A 22473-nucleotide genomic window follows, 5' to 3' on the forward strand; every position below is an offset into this window, starting at 1 on the left:
TGACAGCCATCAATCACTTGTAATGTGCTGACCTCAAGGCTCAGGGGACAGAATTTTCAAGTCAAATGTAGCCGCTAACATAAATAAAGCACTGCCTTGGATTTCTTCTTTTTTCTTCCCTTCTCTTTCTTTTTAACAGATTCTGCAGCTGCTGCTGGGGACTCGGCAGGCAGCAAGAGTGAGGGCAGGCAGGCAGAGTGGAATGGCAATTTCACTTCTCTGAGTCATAACGATTATGACTTTGTGATAAGAAATATTTTCTATGAATTCTTAAGCACTAGTTTATCCTGGTTTGCAATTGTCTCTGAAGAAAACGACATGGCTCCAATAAGCTTGAAGGCTCCAACTCAACTGTCCCACGTAAGCAGACTCTGAGCCCCTTCTCCATCCGCTCCTGTGCCCCTCTAGCCAGGGCTCCATCTTAACCAAAGTTGTTGTCCTTTAAGCACATTTACATGCAAACGACTTCCATACACCAAATATAGTCCTGGAAGCCAGCATTTCTTTTTAAACACGAGACAGTCTCTTATAATAAGGCTCAGGATAAATGTTATGATCCTCAAAAATCATCTGAAGGAAAGAGGAACGGCAACTAAGGGGAATGGGTGAAGAATGGGGCTTTTCCCAGTAGTAATTCAAGTAGATCACACAGGAGGGGTGCTTCCACCTCCTGGCCTATTGGGGGGACAGTGAGCACAGATCAGAACCGCATGGCCCAGTGTGATCCACTCTAGCTTCCTGGCAGAGCCTTGCTCCCATGCTAAGATCAGGGTTTTACATTCCCTGCCCAACCCTCAGCCCAGCCCATCCTCAGGTGAGAGAGACAATGGATTGCCCTGGGAAAGCTCCCAGGACCCCACAAGGCTTAAGCAACCCCTGGCCAAAGTCACGTCCTTCACTGGGCCTTCATTTCCTCACCTGTGGACAGGGACCTCAGGCTAAACCACACATGCATATTACTTCCTCCGAGCAGGATCCTCTCCTGCAGCTGTTCTCGGGTGCAGGACAAAGCTAACCAGGTCTGCTTTTCTCCTCAGGTAGTACCAGCAAAGCCCAGGTTGTTCCTCTAATTCCTTTTGGGGGGGGGGGGGGGGGGGGGGTCAGCAGGAAGGCTGACAGGGCATCTTTATAAAAATCCTTATACAATGAATGACAGGCCCAATGGTGTAGGCATGTTATCCAAGCTACTCAGGTTTAGGCAGGAGGACAGTGAGGTCAAGACCAGCTTGAGCTGCAAAGGGAGTTCAAGGCCAGCCTAGGTAATGAGATTTGTCTCAACATAAAAACATCAGAAGGGACCTGAGAATGAAGGCACACTTGCCTAGCATGTGAGAAAGCCCTGGATTACAATCTCCAGGACTAATATGCAGCCTGATTTTGACTTCCAGTGGCACCCTCACTAAATGACGTCACACCCACCTGACTCTTAGCTTTGCACGGATTAAGGCCATTCAAAGTACTAGTCTACACATAACACTGCCTCCCCCTCACCCCAGCTTCTCTCTCAGCACCAGGTGAGTGGAGAGCCAATCTCTGATAGCGCAGGTGGCCAGAGCCAGCAACCTCCTTCTGATTCTTGGCTAAAGTTTTCGCCTCCAAGCGAGGAGAGTATTTACCAGCGTCTGCTGGAAGTCTAACAGCAGGATTCCCCAGGTGCCCACTCCAGGAACTACACAGCATACCGACCTTAGAACCAGGCAAACAATACGTCTGTGTTCTAGACTGGGAAGAGACGGTTCTACCTCTGTTCTCTCCTCCCTACCAAACTACTGCCCTGGAGAGGTGACTAGATCACCCATAGCAAGGTAGGAGGAGAGGGCGCTCAACAGCCTATGACCCCTGAGGCTGAATGGCACCCTTTTTTAAGCTCTGTTCAAAGCAGACGCATTAATAAGGCTGTATATTTATCTTCCTGACATTTTGAAATATGCTGCAAAAGCTGAATCCTAAATCAAGGTGCATTTTTAAAGGTTGTGTGAGGACTTGGGGGCCAGAAAACATGCACTCCCTTCCTTCCTTCCTTCAAGGAGCATGCCCGCTGCACAGCGAGGATTACTGTTGTGGACAGCCTCAGCCTCCCTGCGCTATCAATACTGACTTAGCTTTAGGATGTGGCAGAAGGCTGGCCAGGCTGAACTCACCCCCACAAGGGCCACTGTCAGGGTCTCAGCCTCCTACTCAGGTCCCAAGGCTCAACCCAGGGCTCAGGCTACAGGGGAGCTGAACAAGACTCAAGGAGATCCAAGCTCTACAGGGGATACCAAAAGAGGACAGTTTTCTACTCGGGGTTCCAGCTATCAGTCAACTGGTCTGGGCAGGACCTCCCAGAACTCTGCCTGGCAGCAAGGAATCAAGGTAAGACAGCGATCTCATTATCACCCTGCCTCACCACCTCCCCATATTCGCACCCCAATCTAGGGAGAGGAAGGGGCGGCCCTGACGGGCTTTCCTCACTCCATAAATCCAAGTGGGGCTGCAAAGGCTGGAGTGGACGAGGGCGAGGGAACACAGCTGCATTTTTTATCTATGGACAGAGAAGAGCCTAAAAGGAGAGAAACGTAGTGGCGGATAGACTTAGTGGCACCATGCCCAGCTTCTCTCATGCAGGAGGATCTCAAATTCATGTCCAGCCAGGGCTACATAGACTCTGTCTCAAAAAAAAAAACTAAGAACAAGAAAGTCTAAAAATTAAAATTAGTAACTAATTAACAAAAGAACCAAACACTCCAGGTAACCCAGATATATACCTGGAACCTCAGCGCACTGACCTTGCAGAGGAAGGGTCACCCAAAGGGCGTTGAAACAAGCGAAACAAGCAAGGCCCATGAGGTTGGTAGGAGCAAGGGGAACAAAGAGTAGCCTACAGCTTAAGGGCAAAAATATTGTACCCATAGAGCAATCCAACCTGATCTTGCACCCCATGGTCCCTCCTCCAAGGGCTCTCTATTCCCTCTTCCTTTTACCTGCCTTTATGCTACCAAACTCTTCCCTATGAGCTGCCATCTAAAACTCTCCTAAGAATCTGCTCACCCGCTACCTCTTGGGTCCAACAGGGGCAAGTAAGCCATCTGATCACAGTGGGCCTCACTCCTATCCAGTCGTTTTCCACAAGACCCATCAGAGGCTCTCAGTACTCCCTGTCTGTCCCACAAAGTGAGGCCTCACGGGCTTCACCTGCTGACACAGCCGAAATCTCAGTACAACAATCAGCTCCAACCTTATGGGGGTGGTGTGTGTGTGTGTGTGTGTGTGTGTGTGTGGGGGTGTGTGTGTGTGGTCTCCTTTCAAAGACTAACTCTCAAGGGCAGAACCACCCAGAAATCTCACCTTCACCAAAGTCAGGCAGTGAAGAGACCACTGACTGATGGTCAGAAAAGGCCACTTAAAGATGGAGCTGCCCTTCCCAGGCACCCACAGAGAGTAGAGATGACCTCTCCTAGAGAACAGCACTCCTATGATGCCATGTAGGCAATGCCAGGAAATAATGAGAAATGGGTAATTATAGCCACTGAAGGCACTGCAAGAAGGTAAGAAAACACACCAACACCAATCACTCCAAGTGCTTGTAACATGAAACCCTTGAGTATGTCCTCACTCTAAGCACAAAACAGTTTATCTGTGTGAGCATGGTATAAGTTCATGTCCCAACCTGATACTCTCTGCATGTAACATCATTGACATAGAAACTACAGTTACATACCTGATTAGAAAGACATATTGAGCTGAAGAGAGGCTCAGTGGTTAGGAACACTGGCTGCTTGCTCTTCTGGACCCAGGTTCTCCAAACTACATGGCAGCCCACAGCCATCTCTAAGTCCAGCCCTAGGGACCTGACTGACATGCTCTTCAGGCTTCTGTGGGCAGCAGGCACACATGTGGTATACAGCCATACATGCAGACAAAACACCCATGTGTACAAACTAAATCAATTTTCTAAAAAGGACACTGGACTATTATCTGGACACATCCATGTTATATTGTACATGTGTGTGCATGCATACATAAATTCTGTTCAAACCAGGTGTCCCGTCACCTGTAGATGCTATGATTGGCCTAGGACATCCCTGTGTTACGAAAGAAGATAAAAGGCTTGCCCTTCATGCTCATATAGTTGGGTTCAGGTTACATACAACAGGCTTAGTTCATAAAATAATGTAACTTCACAGCCAAGGCAAAAAACAAAGAATGACAACCATGTGACAGTGACATGGACACACTGGAGCCAATGCTCGGCGGCCACCTCCACCCCATACCTGTGACCTAATGTAGAATAGGGTGTCCCAGGCTAAGAACAGGATGGAATCTAAGCCACAGGTTACACAGAGGATTTGGCGCTTGCCTGTGCCCAGCTGTTATTCTGTCCAAGGCCTTGCCAATCAGCTGGAGCAGTAGTATCTGCTCATACACCACAGGCAACCTTAACCAAGGAAGGACAATGTTTGTGCCCACAGCACCAAGGCAGAAAAAGAAGTGGCAGAGGCATGGTGAAGGATGGTGGGGTCCTTTGTCCCTCCCATCTGGGGCTTTCCCATGGTGCCTACACTCTCTCTGAGCCTCCAACCCTGAGTCAGAGAGGCTTGCACCCTTGCGTGAAAGCTACTGTCAGAGCTGAGGGTAGTTTATCAGTATCATTCCACCCCCACCCAGTGACACAGCAGGGTTCAGGAAGGTGAGTCAGCTTCCCCCAAGACCACACAGCTCCTGAGCAAGACACGACCCCATGGCTACCTGAGATCCTTTCCTGGGTCCCAGCTCCTACAAGGCAAAGAAAATGGCAGCTGATATAACCAGGTATCAGCAGCCACGCAGGGTGACAGAAGCAGCAAGGGAAAGGAGTCCTAAGTAGCAGTCACAGTCACTTTCATCCACCTGGTAGGAAAAGCAAGAGCAGCAATAAGACACACCAGTGTCACAGAGACCTGTGACAAGGCCAGCAGGCCTCAGCTCTAGACCTGGACGGCCACCAATGACCTGAGACACCCTGGCCAGATGAGGCTGCCAATCTGGGCCTTGTTTCCTCATCCATAAGACAACTTGGCTACACAGGAAATTCTCAAGGCCCCCTCAACACACAGTTCAAGTCATCAGAGGCTAATTACAGTCAGACTGGCCAGTGAGGTATGTCATCTCCTCCCTGTCCCTCCACAAAAACAGGTAAGGAGGTGAGTGTTACTGGGGCTCCCTGACAAGGGCTTCAAGAACATTAAGACCCCCTGTTCACCCCGGCCTAGGAAGAAGAACTCAGATCAGATGACTGTCCGCTTGGCCCACAGCAAAAGCTGCAGCTCCTAACTGAGAGTGAAATGCATTCAGGGCCAGGCTGAGTGTTCACTGGGGACCAAAAGGGACAAATAAAGCATGTCACTCAGGTCAGGAGGCGAGCAAACACACGCCGCCTCCTACGCAGCATTGTTCCCAGGCCCCATTGTCAGCATTCTGTGGAACCTGACAACCGGTGCTGCTTCCTAATATGGCCAAGCTGGACCCAGCGGAGAGCCAGTCACTTCCCCTGCAGTGATCCATGGGGACCACCACCGTGGAACACACTACCACCTGCAAGTAATGAAGGTCTGGTCCTCAGCAAAGCACTGGGAGCCAGGCAGCTACACAGGAGGTCCTGGAGACCTTTATACCCTACTATAAAGGACTCTTGAGGGGCAAGATGTGGCCCTCTTACCTCCACAGGCAAGACTAGTTGTGGGCAGTCACCTGGCAACAGGGAGTTCACTGCCACCAACAGGGAGCCTGCTCTGTGGCCATCTGGTGTCCACTGAGGTGACGCATAGCCTCTCCCTTTAACATCTATACTCAGGCTGTGGCTCTGCCCTGAGTCCACACAGAAGAGCCCCCATCCTGTAGAACAAGGCAGTCAGAGCTCTCCTGCCTGACCGACTGTACCCTCTTAATGCTGCACCCTCTTAAGTCTGCTAGTAAGAGTTCCAAATCCTGTGCTCCAGCCTGAACCCCCAGATTCTGCCTTGCACAAGCAGTCTCACTATGGCCTCCTCGTGCCTCAATTTCCCTGTCTGAAAAATAGGGACAATAAGAGAGTCATCAAACAAAAAACTGTCTGAAATTAGGCCTGGCACAGATGAAAAGCAGGTATTGCCAAAACTGCCTCAGGGCTGGGTACCATCATCATTTCCTTCAGCATCTCTTCACTCAGGGCTGGGTACCATCATTTCCTTCAGATCTCTTCACTCAGAATCTTTACCATCACCACCCTGGGTTGTTGCAGCCAAGGCAAGTTCTTGGTCTGCCTGGGTTCATTGGTCCTGTGCTTTGCACTGAGTAATGCTAGGCAAATCGTCTCCTGAAAAGAGGGGACCAGACACTACCCCTCAATGGTGACTTAAAGATGGAGACCCCCACATAGATAAAACACCTAGCTAATAATACTCTTTGGCAATAACAGCATCATCAATCTCCTTGTGAATATGGCATTGTACAGCAAGCCCGTGTCGTTTTCTTTTGGTGGTAACCAATTGTTGACACACAGAGCCAACCATCAGGTGGATCTGACTGTCGCTTTCTCGAGCTCACTATTAAAGCCATTCTTCCTTACCCATTATGTTAATTTTTTTAAACCCACACACAGGACTTTACATTCACACCTGTTAAACTTCATTCTGTTGCTCTGAACCTGGAGGTAAGAACAGGAGGATCAGCTGGTCAGCTGACCCAGGCTGCACAGCAGCAGGCTGGCAGGGCTGCCACCACCCAGAAATGACTGGGCTCCAGACGCGGCTTTGGGAGCTGAGACAATGATGGCCCTGCTGCGAGGGCCTCGCCAGCTCTGCTCGTTGTACAACATTGAGACACAAGAGTCCGCTCCTACAGTAGAGAGCTCTATCAAGAAAGAAAGAAGTACAGCCATGCAAGCAGGCTGCTGCCAGGCACCCAGCGCCTCCTGGTCTCTACCCCACCTCCTCACACAATGATGCCTCCAGCACAATCATCATCAGAGCTGCTGCTTCTCACAGATGCTTCTAGAGAAAATGGGGCTTCCTGGGAACAAAAGGCACTTGTGCCTAAGGTGTCATCTAGCACCAGGCCATGGTGGTGCACCTGGCTGGTGAGGGGAGGACAAATCAGGGCTTGAGCTAAGGACCATATGTCCTACAACTTGACAGTCACAGGCAGAGGAGTTCCAGGCCTTTTAAAGAGCATCTTCCCACAACCCCAAACCCCAACTCCATGAGTTCTTTTTGAGAAGCACGACAAGGTGTGAGATGTTTCTGCCCGTCATTAGGAGACAGGGCTGCAGGCACTGTCCTGTAAGAAGAGTTCTATCCCTGGGAGGTGTCGCAGAAGCAGCAAGGGACTGAGTTCTTGCTGAGACCCTATGCTCTTCCTGGGGATTCCAGGCAGGAAGAGGAAGCCGTTGGAGGAAGAGCAGGAGAAATGAGAAATGAATCTATGGAGAGAGAGGACTGACAGCAGAAGCCAATGTGGTGTCATAAGACAAGTATGAGCTGCAGCTCTGGACCCACGGTTTCACCTCTCCGAGCTTTAGCTACTACTGCTACAGAAAGAAGGAACAAATGAACCCTCTGGCTCCCCTGGCACTGACACTTCAAGTTCTTAGCAGAGATTTCTGTGTCTTTGGTGACTTTAACTTTCTTACCTCCTTTGGTCCGTTCTACAGTTCAGAATACAGTAAGTCTTCTTTCCTTTCACCTACTGGGTCCTTGGCAAAGGTTCAGCAAATACTTATGAGATTCAACAAGTACAACACACACACACACACACACACACACACACACACACACACTCCTTGGAGACCTACCTAAACCCCTGAAGCTCTAGGAGGGCCCAGCTCCTCTGCCCCCAGCCACCCCAGCCCATACTCTCATCACGGACAGGACTGGGCTCCACCCGAGAGGCTCAGAAATATGCTCACCCCCACGCATGATGGCGAGATATGTGTACCAGGGTGCCTGCAGTCTCCTGAGCCCAGAGTCAGCTGAAGTCAAGCAGATGCCCCTGCCTCTGTGCAGATGGGCCAGCTCAGCAGCTTTGCAAAGTCAACAAGGTCCGGTTTTCAAATCCTAAAAGGCTTCTCAAGCCCCTTCTAATCTGTCTGCCATTTTGTCTCATCTGCTCAGCTCAAGTCAAGGGGAACTTGACATTTGGAATACTCACTGCAAATAATGCCGTGCCAGCGACAGGCATGTACTGCAGTGCATGTGTGCATACACGCACATGAACACGCGTGCGCGCTATATAAACCAAACTAGGACCCACAGTGTGGGGGAGCTGGTTTCTGTAACCCCTGCTGTTTACACCACTCTGGCCCTGGTACTCTCTAGGGCCCAGACAGCCTAGCTGTCTGGGAGGCATCAAAACTATGCTGGTGTGATGACACTTTTGAGTTTTGTTTTCTTTGCTGGGGACTGAAACAGGACTCTGCTAGGCAAATGATCTAACACAGCTATACCCCCATGCCTATGGCTGATTCAGCACTCAGGAGGCAAAAGCAGGCCAGCCTGGTCTACAGAGACAGTTCCAGGACAGCCAAGGGTACACAAAAAAAACCCTGTCTCAAATCAGTAAGTAAGTAAGTAAGTAAGTAAGTAAGTAAGTAAGTAAGTAAATGTAGGTATGTAATGGCTCTGACCACCCATGACAGCATATATGAACATGTGATACTCAGTAGCCAACAACCCAACTGTGCACCCTTGAAACCTCTACCCCCAGTTCTTTAAGCCAGCTTGGGCCACTCATCACCTCCTGAAGGAAAGAGACTCAAACCACCCTGGATGGCCCAAGCCCTTTTTCTGCTTTGCTGTCCTGTCCCTCCTACAACTGTCCTGCATGCCAGACCCCCTAAGAGCCCAGTATACATGCCTGGCTTGTACATTTTCAACTGGATAAAACTGTTCACAGACAATACTTTATTCCACTCTGAAAATACCTGGGAAAACAGCTAGGGTGTGTCTCACACTGAAAGGCTATCTGCTGAATAAATGAGTCCATGGGTGAGTACACGGTTTCTGCCTCCCACACTGGTATCCCATCCCCAGCAGCACTCTGAAGAACCATGGAAAATATAAGCCCTAGTGTGACAACTCCCAATGACCCAGGGTAACTGCACGGTCACTTTGGGCTCCTCCGCCTTCAGAACAACACATATACCCGTGGGGTTGAGCTCAAGTTTCCGTGCGGGTACAGGCAGCCAAGGGAGCTCTCTCCCCAACTGAGGCCAAACAGGGATCTAGCCACAAACATCTAGTAATTCTGAACATGACGTGAACGATGTAAAAATAGCTCCTGTAGCTCTCTGCTCCCACCCTTCTCCCTGGTGACACAAAGGGCAGAACAAAGTGACACCCCTAACAAGCCTCAGCTTGTTCCCACACGGACACCCCAGCCTCCTACACCCAGACCAGCTGCTATGTGCCAACAGGGAATTCCAAATTACAACTGCCATCGTTTTCCCAGGTACCTGAAATCAGATTGTGACAACAGAGCCAGAAGATGCCACATGGGCTGCCTAAGGTCCACGTGACAACCTAGCCTTCTTACACACCTTTCCTGTGTGCCTTCCGCTCACGCAGCAGCTTCTGAGATGCATGGACTCCCTCTCCTATGGGCTCTGGACTAAGACAGCATGGTTCGAAGTAGGTAGGGTGGCACAAACTTGTAGTCCGAGCTACCCAAGAGGCTGAGGCAAAAAAGCACTGCTTGAGCCAGGAGTAGGCTATCGGCCTTGGTAACACAGCAAGACCTTGTACTGTTTTTAACAATGAGTTAAGAGCATGCAGGAACAGAGCATATGGCTTCGTGGGTAAGGAACTTGCTGCACTAACACAAGCACCTGACCCCACACAAATGCCCTGATGCTCCCTCAGGGAGCTAAGAATGGATAAGAATTCCAGAATCCCACAGGCCACTGCACTGGCCTCCACAGCAGTTAAGAAAAGATACTGTCTCAAACAGCATGGAAGGCTGTCCTCTGACCTCCACACGCAAGTCATGGCACATGCACACATACATACAAAGGTACTTTTTCAGTTTGTTTTTTTAAAAAAAAGCGTGCTAGCCTCTCCAGATATCAGTTACCCCTTGACTTACTACCATCTGGTGTGATCTGTTTATTTGTTTACCAGGTTCCTAATATTGTATCTATCAAATGAAAAGAACATTAAAGATTTCTCAAAGGCAAGTGCTGAGGGCAGACAGGTGGCTCTGGGCAGCTTCTCGTGCAGGTGGAGCTCGGGTCTAAACAGCCTGAGGGGAACAGTGAAAAATCTTGGCCCTCAAGGAGTCTGCTTAAGGGCTTTGAGAAAGCTTAGTAACCTCATGCTAACCCAGGAAGTAAAGCCAAGTGACATGCTAGCCCAGTCTAACCACAGCAAGCGAACGACTGCAGGGTGAGGCTGTCCTTAAGAAGGGGGAAGAACTACGCACAGGCAGCTCAGCTTCTGAAGGGTCTGGCAGGGAGCTGGACCTCACAGCGCTGCACCTTCACACTTATGTCCTCTCCCCTCCCCACCCCCCAGGAAATGAGGACAAATGCCTTCAAGAAGGGACACAGCCATGTTGCTTTATGGTGAGTGCTTAGGTCCCTGTCATGTGACTTGGCATAAAGCTGCTCAGTCAATATTTACGAAATTAACTGAACAAGTTAATTTTCTCTACCTTGCCTCTGTGCATTCCAGGTATCAAAAAGAAACACCCCACACCAAGGAAGTCCTTTAAAGGCGGCCTGGCTATTTTGGGCTGCAGTCATGTAAGCAAGGGGAGACGAGACGGGTGCATGCCCTATCTTACACACCCCGAACTCCACACACTCTTGCCATGTGCCAAAGTCACTGCTCAGACTACTGAAGAGTTTCCTCGTAGAGGCCTGAGAGCTCTGCTCAAAGCAGGTGAGCAGCATCAAGCCCCTTGTGTCCCCAGGTTGTGGGACTCATCACACGCATGAAGGAGGGGAGGGACAAATGACCCCTTCAAAGCCCCAAAAGAAAACACATCTGCTGCAAAGAGAAGCAAGCACACACTTTATTTTTAGCTACAAATGATGGAACGTTGCTCTCAGAACAGCGGAGATTCTGCTTCATCACCCTGGGTACCTTCCCGGGAGCCCCAGTGGCTATGCAGGGAAGAGGGAGGGAGAAGAGGAGGAATGTCTGAAGTGATCTCAGAGGCAAGGAAAACGATATGGAAGGAGGAGGTAAAAACAGATGGGGAAGCCAACAGAGGCTCACACAAGTCTTTATGACCCTTCCGACTAACCAGAGGCAGAGTGCCCTCCATGGTCCACGCAAGCAATGGAGCTTTCACACTACCCCAGCCCACTGAGAGATGGGGCAGAACCGGGCTATGAATCACGGAAGCTGAGTTCTGACGCCACTGCCAGGGCTGTGGAGTCTCCGGGCTCCTTCCTCCTGAAGTGCTGCTCTGTGGGCCAACAAGGGAGGCTGAGACCCAAGAGCGCATGTCCACCCTGTCACCTGACTGACCGTCTTTCCACAATGGGGTCTGGATAAAAACCAGACCTGGCTAAATCCTTCCTAATCTCTGTACTTTCTGTATTTCCATCCAGAGGGAACAAGCTGGGATGGGGGGGGGGGGGATTCATGTGAGGCAGTAGCCACACTTGGAGATGCAAAACTCCCTGGCCTACTGGCAAATGGCCCTCACAATCTCCTAAAACCTCACAGTTTACCTGCCCTTAAGATACAAGGAACTGGAGCCGAGCATGGTGGTATGCACACCTTTAATCCTAGCACTTGGGGCAGAGGCAAGAAGATCACTGTAAGTTTAAAACCAGCCTGGTCTACATAACAAGTTTCAGGACAGCCAGGGTACATAGTGAGACTCTAGTTGCTTTATTTGTTTTGTTTGGGGAGGTGGGGGAGAAGCACAGGGAATTATGGTTACAATGTTATTTCTTCCACCTTTGCCCAAACTGCATCCATGCACCAACAAGAGCGGACCGTGGCCAATATTCCTGAAGGTCATAAGCATTTCCTGAGATCCCATAATGGCCAATGCTGGTGGGCAATCTCCAGTATCAGTACAAACACACAGGGAACATGTGCTGGCTAGCTTTATGTCAACTTGACACAATCTAGAGTTATCTGAAAGGAGGAAAGCTCAATTGAGAAAAATGTCTTCATAAGATCCGGCTGTAAGGCATTTTATAACTAGTGATTGATGGAGGAGGCCCAGCCCACCGTGGGTGGTGCCATCCCTGGGCTGGTGGTCTTGGGTTCTATAAGAAAGCAGGCTGAGGAAGCCACTTGAGCAAGCCAATAAGCAGCATGACCTCACAGCACCATCTCCAGGTTCCTGCCTATTAAGTTCCAGTCTTGACGTCCTTTTGATGATGAACAGTGATGTGGAAGTGTAAGCCAAAAGTATACCCTTTCCTCCCCACGTTGATTTGATCGTGGTGTGTCATGGCAGTAGAAACCCTAAGACAGGAGGACAGATCTTCCTTGGGTTTAGCCTCCACGCTATTCCTGGGAACCATGGAAGCAAACAAGAAGCATGACCCAATCAGGACAAAGCAGGCTCTCTAAGAAGCATGCTCCAGATGAGACCTGAGAGTTGCTAAGTCCTACCGTGGTGAGGTTTGTATGTGCAAATGTAAATACGTGTGTGTGTGTGTGTGTGTGCATGTAGGAGGGAAGCAGCTTGTGCAAAGGCTGGAGCTGGAACTCTTGAGAAACAGTGGGGGACAAGGAAGGTGGCCAGGGTGCCCAAGCAGAGCTAACAAGGCAGGCTTTCATGGCAAGCTGTCACTGCACTCTGTGAGGACCATTTGGGTGGAGGGTTGAAGAGCTTCCACCATATAGACTAAGTCCCACCCACCCCCAAAAAAGGAAAAAAATAAAACCCACAACCCACCAGGCTCACGGGTAAGCAGAGCAGGGTCACAGGGGTCCTAGAATCCAATGTGAAGCATAAAGGCGCGTTGAGAAAAAGAGCCCTCCGCATGCCCTTGACTTCTCTGAAGGCTCCACTCTATCCCCATCCTCCACTCCCACTTGTTTAGCCTCTTACTTTTATTTTTAAACTGGGCCTGCTTACGGTCAGGTTAATACATTTTTAAAAAGAAAGCCTTGAGTGTGCTGTGGCCTCCCCAAGAGGAGAAGGTGGATCAATAGCCCTTCACGTCTCTTTCTGCCACCAGCAGAGGCCAGAGGGACAGGTGAGGACCAGGGCAAATAGCATCCTACGAGTGGGCCTAAGGAGGGCTCCTGCATCTATCTCTCTGGCTCCCAGGCCACTCACCCTCCCACAGTGACCAGCAGAGAATTCCAGACAGCCTAAATGTTCAAACCTTAGCTGCTCAGTCCCTGAACAGCATGAACCCTAGTTGAAAAAGAAACACTAGTACCTTCCCCGCCCCCTGCATGGCAATGTCTTTATCTGGCAGACTGAGAGACATAGTAACAAAAGTGACCTGGCACACCCTTATGTGTGTGGAAACATGATCTCTATCTCCCACTTTTTAGTACCCCTAGGCACCCAACCACAGACCCCTCTACCCCACCATGAAGTGTTGAGTACCCCTCCCCCCAGGACAACCTCCCCGACACTGACAGATGGGGAATCCTAAAATACAGCGTATGGATCATGTTTCGTGACTAGCAAATACGCCAGCCGGGACACTCAAAGAGAACCCGGCCGGCTCAGGAACAGGATTTCACACATCTCCCAGAGTGGCGGACCTGCACTCGCCTCCCCCAGCCTGCAGGCTCCTCAGGAGCTGGATTCTGCACTGGGGGAACACGGGACAGGTGCAAGCCTGGGGGAGGAAAACAGTGTCCACAGTGTCTAATGCTGCTGTCACCATTTCCTGAGCAACAGTATATATTCTCTGCTTATGTCAAGCACCTGCCACACGCTCGGAAGCCACGTTGCTTAGGTTCCAGTCCTGGCTCTAGCCAGACATATTACCTTTCTGAACCTCCATTTGCTGGACTATATTAGTCATGGTGGATTTTCCTTTATTTTGGGGGGGGTCAAGGGGATCATGGTGGGACTGCCCCCACAATGGGTCACAGCATGGTAAAGAGCAGCAGAGCTCAGCAGACATGGTCACTAGTAACCATCCTTTGTAAACCAGCACAACCGTGAGGCTGCTCTCTTTCTAGTCCTACTGAAGCACACCAAGAGGCCACGCCAGCTGGGCAGGAGGTCCAGCAGTGTGGGACACTGGTCTGCCTCTAGAAGGTCCCTAGGGATGGGCCTGGGACTCGGTGGGTCTCCAAACCAAACCCCTGGCTTCTCTGCAGTTATCTGTACAGAGGAGTGGGCAGTGCCTGGAGCTGGGCAGAGGACACATAAGGTTAGAAGCAAAGCCTACCACTGCTGGTCTGACACACATCCTCCCACACAGAGCCCAGACTCTCAGGACTGGAACAAGAATTACACCTCATCCCCTCACTCCAAAGGAAAGAAACTGGTCACATGCATCACCACCATCTCTGGCTGAGGAGGGAGTGAGATGTCTGTGCAGACTCACAGAAAGTTCTGGACATGCAGATTGGCACAGTGGGCTATATACCACCCAAGGATCCACAATTAGAAGGAAAGGATGCAGGCAGGGAACTGAGCCCCTGGCAACTGGGGGAGCCCAGAAGAAAGGGACCCAGGGGCAGAGAAGTACATCTGATTAGACCACAGGGAAGGATGTGAACGTGGACATGAACTCCTAAGGGTGGGGGCGTGTTTGGGGAAAAAGGTTACGCTACCGATATAAATGGACATAAACAGCACTATTATTATCTTTGGGGAGTGAAGGCATGAGAGGTATTGCTAATGTTTATGATCTATCTTCCTTTGCATACACATCCACACATACTACAGAAATGGACATGAACTTTAAAAACATGAACGAAGCAGACATCTGTGACTCTTGGTGTAACAACTACTTCTACCCAAAATGGGTCATCACAGGCCCCTTCTGGGAGGGGCGACAGAAGCCACTCCCAGGAAGGCAGAGAGGAGAGTCAAGTAGGTTCAAGCGGCTTCCTGTGCTCTTCTGCGGTTGCTTTATGACAAGCCTAGAATTCTGGCTAGCGATGGCTACACAAGTGGACTCCTCCTTACACAGCATCCTTAACACGCGGACGGTCTTGTAAAGGAGGGAAAGCATGAAGACAAAGCAATTAACTTTCTTCTCCTTGTTTTGTGTGGGAGCAAGAGCAGAGAAGTGCCGAGTAACAGAGACAGGGAGCGAGGTCCCCTGCTTCAACCCTGGCGCCCACAGACAGCACTCTCAAGTTTACAGGCACATGGTGGGAAATTTTCATTTTGGCATGTGGTGGTTTTCCAGCTGTAGTGTTTGAGGATGGTGTATAATCACAGATTTCCTATTTACACTACACTGGTTTCACCGAACCTCAACAGCTATAAATGCCTTTTACCTCCCTCCCGTCGTCTGAACAGGCTCTTCTCAGCGGGTGACTGCATCAGGTTTTTTAAGTAGTTTCATCTGGGGTTCTGCAACAAGTAGGAAAGTTTTTGTGTGAGGGAAATAAGGTGGCTGTCCCAGCCATTACACACTAACACACCACTGGCTCTGGCTCTTCGTGTTTATCCACAGTAAAAGCACGTCCGTATTGACACTGCACAGTATTTGCCCTTCCAATAAAAATTACCAACTACCAAGGCTGCCTGGAACAGACAGTCCTCACACACGCTTGCAAAACCGTCAGAGTTTTACGTTCCCACAGGGAAGAGCCGGGCAACCATTTTATCATCTTTCTTTGGGGGGGTGGGGTGACACGGGGAGAGAAGTGGCCTCAAAATTAATAGGGAAGGAAGGAAAACTGCCTTATTTCTAAAGCTACCTCCAAAGGCTTTCTCTAAAATTCCCTAGTTCCCACAGAACTAACTTCTCACCCCAAAAGCCAGGTAACACCTCACTCCTGTTGGGGACGGAGACCAAACCATGACAGAGGGAAGAAAGGTCCCTTATGGCAGGAATTTAAACAAGCCTCTGAGATTACAGGTCTCTGCTCAAGTCCTCCCCACAGCCAGGCCCCCATGAATGTAAGCCTGGCTATAGGTAAGTCCTTTGCAGATATAATCAAGCTAGCATGAGGTCATACTAGATGTGAACAGGCCCTAATCCAATGAGGAACTGTGGGTACATAGACACAGGGAGAATGCCAAATAATGAGAGGCAGAGATCAGAGGGACACAGGTCCGACAATGTCAAAGGCTGCCAACACCACCAGAAGAGAAAAGTCACGGAACAGATTCCCTAGAACCTTCAGTGAGTACACGGCCCTACTGGTCCTTGATCTTGGACTTCCAGTCTTCAAAACAGTGAGGAAAAATAAGTTTGTTGTGCAAAGGCAACTAACTCATTTGTGATCCTTTGTTAGTCCAACTTTGAAAACACAAAGACCTCTTTCCAAACTCGCAACTCTCCTACCTACAAAACAACTGCCCTCTTCCTCTGCACTGCTCCTGCTTCAGGGATGTGTGACCCAAAATGATGAAGCTATACTACTGTTCAGCCAACCTTGACGGTTCCCCAAGACTACCAGAGACAAGCCAGAGTCCCAGTCCCAGCCAGATCACAGCAAGCCAATCACCTTTCCCAGGTGGTAGGCTCTGGCCCCTGGCCTGTCAGCTGAAAACACCCAAGCAGAATCTGAGTGGTAATCAGGAAAGTCAACAGAACACAAGGAGAAGGTTAAAAAAGGAAGTTAAAGGTAAAGGGGACACCCCTATCCCTGCCCCTAGTCACCCACATACATCTGACTCCATCCCCTACCGGAACTTCCTGGAAGCTCAATGCAACAGCCTGCCACACAGGATATCACCTGGCAATAACTACCCACGCAGCTGTTGCACTTTTAGCTTCTACAGGGAGAAAGCCAGTCTGCTTCCGTCCAGGGACTAGGCTTATTTGTTTTGGGTTTCCAATACTGGAACTGGATAGGGCCAATTCAACAATGGAAGGCCAGGTAGCTAGCTGGACAGATGGGCAGGCTGGACGGCCAACACTCTGCCCTACCTGTGCTAGCTAACTGTCATCTGTGCTCCCCTTCTTGCTCCCCTGTCACACTCAAAAGTTCAAAGCATGCCTCAGCAGTAGTGTGTGTGCGTGCACACACACATACACACACACACACACACACACACCCACGCACACACGCACGCGTGTTCTTTTACAGGTATCCCAGGCCTCCAAGATTGAATATATGCAAAACATCAGAGCTACCAGACACCCAGACCATCTTGGGAACAAAGGGGCAGAATCTAATCTAGTCATGCCTATAATCCCAGCACTTAAAAGGCTGAGGCAGAAAGACTACCACAAATCTGAGGCCAGCCTGGGCTATATAATGAATTCTAGATCAACAGTGACCCTTTTCCAAAACACAAAAGGACAGAATCTGAGGTCCTAAAAGAAGCAGCATTGGACCCAGCTGGGGAAAACAGAACGTCGACAATCCCAGTCCATACTCTCCAAACCCCACGAAACCAAATTAGACGAGGAGCCCAGCAAACAGCTGCCTCAGGCTCCAGCCCCAGACAAGCATGCTGGCTTCTCCAGGCAAGAACTGGTAAAGGCTTAGGCGAAATGCCTCAGTTAAACATATTATGGAGCTCTAGGGGACAAGCGGTTCACACCGTAATAACCAATCAGCAAACTGAAACTGGTAGCCAGAGAAATACACTGAAATCATTATTTTACAATGGCCTTTTTCAAGAGCTGGATCTGACTTCGGCTGGGAGTCCTAGCAAATACCCTTTCCCATCTCCCTCAAGCTCAAGCACCCAGCAAGTGTCCTGAAAGAAGTAATTTGCTAGCCATGGGTTCCTTCAGCCTCAGTTGTTGGCTGTCGCTCCAACCAGCCTGCCCCAAGACCGACTGAACCAAACTGCAGCCCCAGGTAGACCTCCATCTCAACTTACTGTTCCCCATCTGCAACCTGGGACTGTGAAAACACCTGAAACGGGGAACAACGGGCTGCATTTAGAAAGGCCGTAAAACATACTGTGTTTGATGATCTGGGGTCTGGAGGCTCCAGTTCTGCCATAAGTGATGACCTGAGGACAGGTTACATGTACTTTCTGAGTCCCCCGCTGCCTCTCATAAAGATAGACGGACCTCTCCCTACTGCTGTTTTGAGGACAAAGGAAAGGACACAAAAGTGACCCTGAATGATTCCACACCAAGGCCATTATACAGCACTGAAGTGGCCTTACTCACAAGCGCCAGGACAAACGGAGACACAAGCTAGAAACCTATGCCAGGCACAAGGCAGCCCAACAAAGCACAAGGCCTGCTTTGCTCAAGTGATTAACAGGCCCAAGAAAGGCTGTAGTGCGATTTACGAGGGCCATGGCCAAGAAAGATTTATCCGCGTATGGCCTTCGGAGGTTTGCAAGGCTCATGCACAGCCATGGTTTGGCTAAGGATCTCAGCAGCGAGTAATTTTCTAATTGATTCATTAGCACTCAAATCAGCAGCAACTCCTTAGACACAAAGGGTCTTGTTCAGGTCTGGATGCCCAATCCCAGGATGCTGAGCTGCAAAAACTATTCCAGCAGCAGCCCAGGGTCAGCCAAGAGCACCCCACACAGAGACCTTCCAGAAATCACCCACCAAGGAAAAACCTCAGAGCTGCAAACAGAAGCTAAGCTCCATGGCTTCTTAGGTGCTGCAGAATTTGATATTAAATATTTGTTTGAGCTGTGCGTGTGTGCGTGTACGCTATGATCACACTCACGGAAGTCATCCTGGTGTGGATGCTGAGTACTGAGCTCAGGTCCCCTACAAGAACAATGTGTGCTCTTAACTGCTGCGTCATCTTTTCAGCCCTAGATCATGTTTTATCACGGGAATGCTCTGACCAGAAGTAAAATGGAGAAAGCTGCAAAGAGGAAAAACAGTCTGGAGGGAAACACTCAAGAATCTTGTCTGCACAAAGGGAGCCTTGGTACTGAACTGACAGGTGACTTTCTTCCTGCTACTTCCAGTATTGAGGTTGGAACCCAAGATCTCATGCATGTTAGGCAAGTGTTTTGCCACTGGGTCATGCTCCCACCCTCTTCATGCCTCTTCCTAATATGTATGTATAGAACATACAACTTCTTCACTCAGGAAGCATTCACAGTTATACTCATTAAGGTTATAAAGTCACTCCGGTCAAACCTATGAACAGCAGAGGCTCAGTCATGGAACCCAAGAACAACACTGTAATAATCTCAATAGAAATTAACTTTAAAAGCAATTTTAGCTAGGCATCGTCACACGTGCATAGGATCCTATCATCTAACCACCTGAGAGGCCGTGGCAGCAAGACCGTCCAACAAACGAATCTTTCCTCAGCGGAAATGTGGACTCTTAGAATATGGACTGTTTACCAGATGGGTCTACAACAGTCCAACCTGATAGAAAGGAGCCTTGGGCATTCTCAGAGGAAGGCTCAGAAACCTGGCTGGGTCCTCTGAGAGCCCCCTTGGGACCAGTATGCTATCTGTACATCCAACTGTGGCCAGTGTGCTATCTGCATACCCAATTGTGGCAAAGCCCTTGAGGGTGAATGTCCACATAAGTGTAATGGCAGTTTGGGAGCTTCCTGACCCAACCTACCTGACTCAGCACACTGCTCTACCTCCTCTCTCAGCTACTGGTCCACACCTTAAAGACACTTACCCCCCAGGTGGGACTGATGAGCCAGGGGATAGTGTGGGCCCAGTTAAGCAACAGTGTCTCACAGCACAAAAAGACAAGCTTTTGCATGAGATGCCTCAGTCTGCACAGCCCTGGGAGAGGCAGAACTCGGGGCACACAAAGGACCAAATGCCAGCATTTCAGAACCAGCACATCATGCCTTGGGATACATAGAATAGGATATGGTCTCACTTCATCTACAGCGCATCTACAGTAAAACTCTCTGGCTTGCTAAATATGTCATTCTCCAGAAAAGCCGAAAGGGTCCAGACTTCCTAACCTATAGATGGCTTCTTCAATGGCACTATGAACTAAGTCGAGCTCCCCCACAAACTGTCTGTGTGGAGCCTCTGTCAGACACTGTCTCCCCAGGGTCACCTCCCTTCCTGTCAGGTTTCATCTCTTCTCAAATCCCTTCCTCTCTTAGCCGCATCTCCATTCAATTTCACATCTCATGATGAAGACACAGTATGGTGGCTGGTTATCTTCTGGGTCTGGTTCTCACCCAGTACCCTGACCATGGGCACCTCCCACGACAGCACCGTCTTACTGCTGTGACCAACACAAATGTGTAGATAAGACTTGAGAGCTACCATTATAACAGCTCCAAAAGCCTGACACAGGTAAATCCTCTGCCATTTCCCCTACTCTAAGCCAGGGAAAGATTAATAATGAAAGAGCCTCAGCAAAGTTCACAGGACTTGACTGAGATGTCCCCACCACAGAACACAACACCCACCTAATCCCACAAAACATGTGAGACACGGGGCCCCGGAAGTCTGAAGGGCGTGAACGGTCAACCCCAAAATTCTAAGCAGACGTGAGGCAGTCAGTGAAAGAACCCTAGGCTTGCTGGTGCCAGCCCCCAGCAGTCAGCTCACCCTTCTGTACCCCTCAGTTTAACTGCAAGAGGCCCAGAAATACCCTCCCCCATAGCCCTGCCCTCATCCCAGCCACATCCAGGGCTGAGTGCCCTATCTACTGTTGTATATCAAGCCTCACTGCTCTCATTAACAGGACAGACCCATCTAAACAGAAGTAAGGTCCAGTGTGAGAAACCAGAGCCAACCACCAAGCCAAGGGGTGACAGGGGGAGTCAAATGACCCTTTCACAGAGGTCATCTAAGACCATCAGAAAACACAGATATTTACATTACAATTCATAACAGTAGCAAAATTACAGTTATAAAGTAGCAATGATAATTTTACAGTTGGGTCACCACAGCATGGGAACCGCATTAAAGGGTTGCAGCATTAGGGTTGAGAACCACTGGTCTAGAGGACCCAGAAGTCTTCTGTTAACCGACCCCTGACCCTCAATAACGTCCACGCATACTCAGGCCCACAAGCTTCACCTGGAAAACTCTTTCCCTCCTCTCCTCTAAACCACTTCCACTTTCTAGAGATCTATTTCTATTTCTAGAGATCTCCATTTGCATATTGTTTGTAATAGACCAGTTCCAAGTATACAAGTGAATGCTACAGATCAATTCTGACCAATTCTCCATGGCTAAGATCCCTGAGGCAGCTCTTGAGGTCCAAGCCTGTTATCTCCCCATTCCTAACCCTTCTCTCTGCCTTACAAACTGCCTCAGAGCTGCACTCTATCAAACAAAACAAGTCGCGCTAAGTAAACACTAACGCCACCTTCACACTGAAAAGTCAGTCTGAGGCCCAACAGTATAGAGATGTTTGTGTCTTTCTTCCCCCTCTGAAGACATATGGCTGGGGGACCATAGAAGGATCAGCCAATTACTACCACAGTACAGAGGGGAATGACTCTTACGAATTACTTGGGGACTACAGGTGGCTCATCACATCCCCACCCAAGAACAGTCCCACATTCCAATGCTTCCCAGAGCGAAGACTCCCACTCTACTCTGCTAACACACACCCTTACCCAGAAAGCCAAACACCAGCTCACCTTACTGGTCTGGTCTTCCCAAACATAAAGCCACTCTGCTTCTGCCACACCGGACCCTCCCCATCCCTTAACCCCATCCCAGCTCAACTCTCCGGACACATACAGAGTGGGTGGAAGGCTCAACAGTGAACAGCACAGAGGGTGGCCCTTGTGCTGTCACCTCTGACATGTTCTTGACTCTGATCCTCAACACTGGCGCCTATGGGAGAGGAATATGGGCCTCCACAAACACCTGCTGGGTCTAATCCCACGGGTACTGTGAACAACTCTCCAATCCTCACCCACACGTCCCAGAAACACTAACTTTTCCAGAGGGAAGCAGACCAGAAAGAGAAGAAAGCCACACAACCACTATGCATAAGCTGCCCTGACTTCATCCACAACTCTGCAGGCCTGGTGCATGGGAGCACAAGCTTTAGTGTATGCCACCGAGATATGGCATCTACATACATCTACTCCTTCTACAGCCTGTGGGCTCCAGGAGCAAAAATTCGAGAGGAACAGAGGTGGAACAGGAGAAGGGGTGCCTTGAGCCATCCCAAGGCCAAGAGACTCTTGGCTACCCTGATATAGAGTCTATCTAAAGCAAAGAGGTGGAGTAGAATGGGTGGCTCTTTTCCCTTCTCCTGCCGTTGTTTCTAAGGGTCCTCGTGTATGTATTGGAAGGCTCAGGCCAGTACTGCCTCTTCTCTGCTATCTCTGCTATGCCTACCACATACAACACGCTGTAGATGTCTATGACAGAAGAGTGGAAACCAGGCACTCTCTCCTCAACCACTGGACTAGGCACCAACCAGACATGAGATACCTCAAAGGCCCAACTGAATCAAATGTCTGAACAAAATCCATCTGCAGATAAATAGAAGAAGCTGCCAACACCCAGACA

The 22473-nt window shown here is 49.7% G+C and overlaps 1 protein-coding gene across 2 annotated transcripts in view; it reads right to left on the reverse strand.

The window, feature by feature from the left end:
- The window catches only part of Ssbp3 (single stranded DNA binding protein 3), a 141218-nt gene that overhangs the window by 72317 nt on the left and 46428 nt on the right, over positions 1 to 22473 (reverse strand). The gene's annotated exons all lie outside the window — the stretch shown is intronic.

The sequence above is a fragment of the Arvicola amphibius genome, chromosome 6 (genome assembly GCF_903992535.2).
Source record: "Arvicola amphibius chromosome 6, mArvAmp1.2, whole genome shotgun sequence".
Lineage (NCBI taxonomy): Eukaryota > Metazoa > Chordata > Mammalia > Rodentia > Cricetidae > Arvicola > Arvicola amphibius.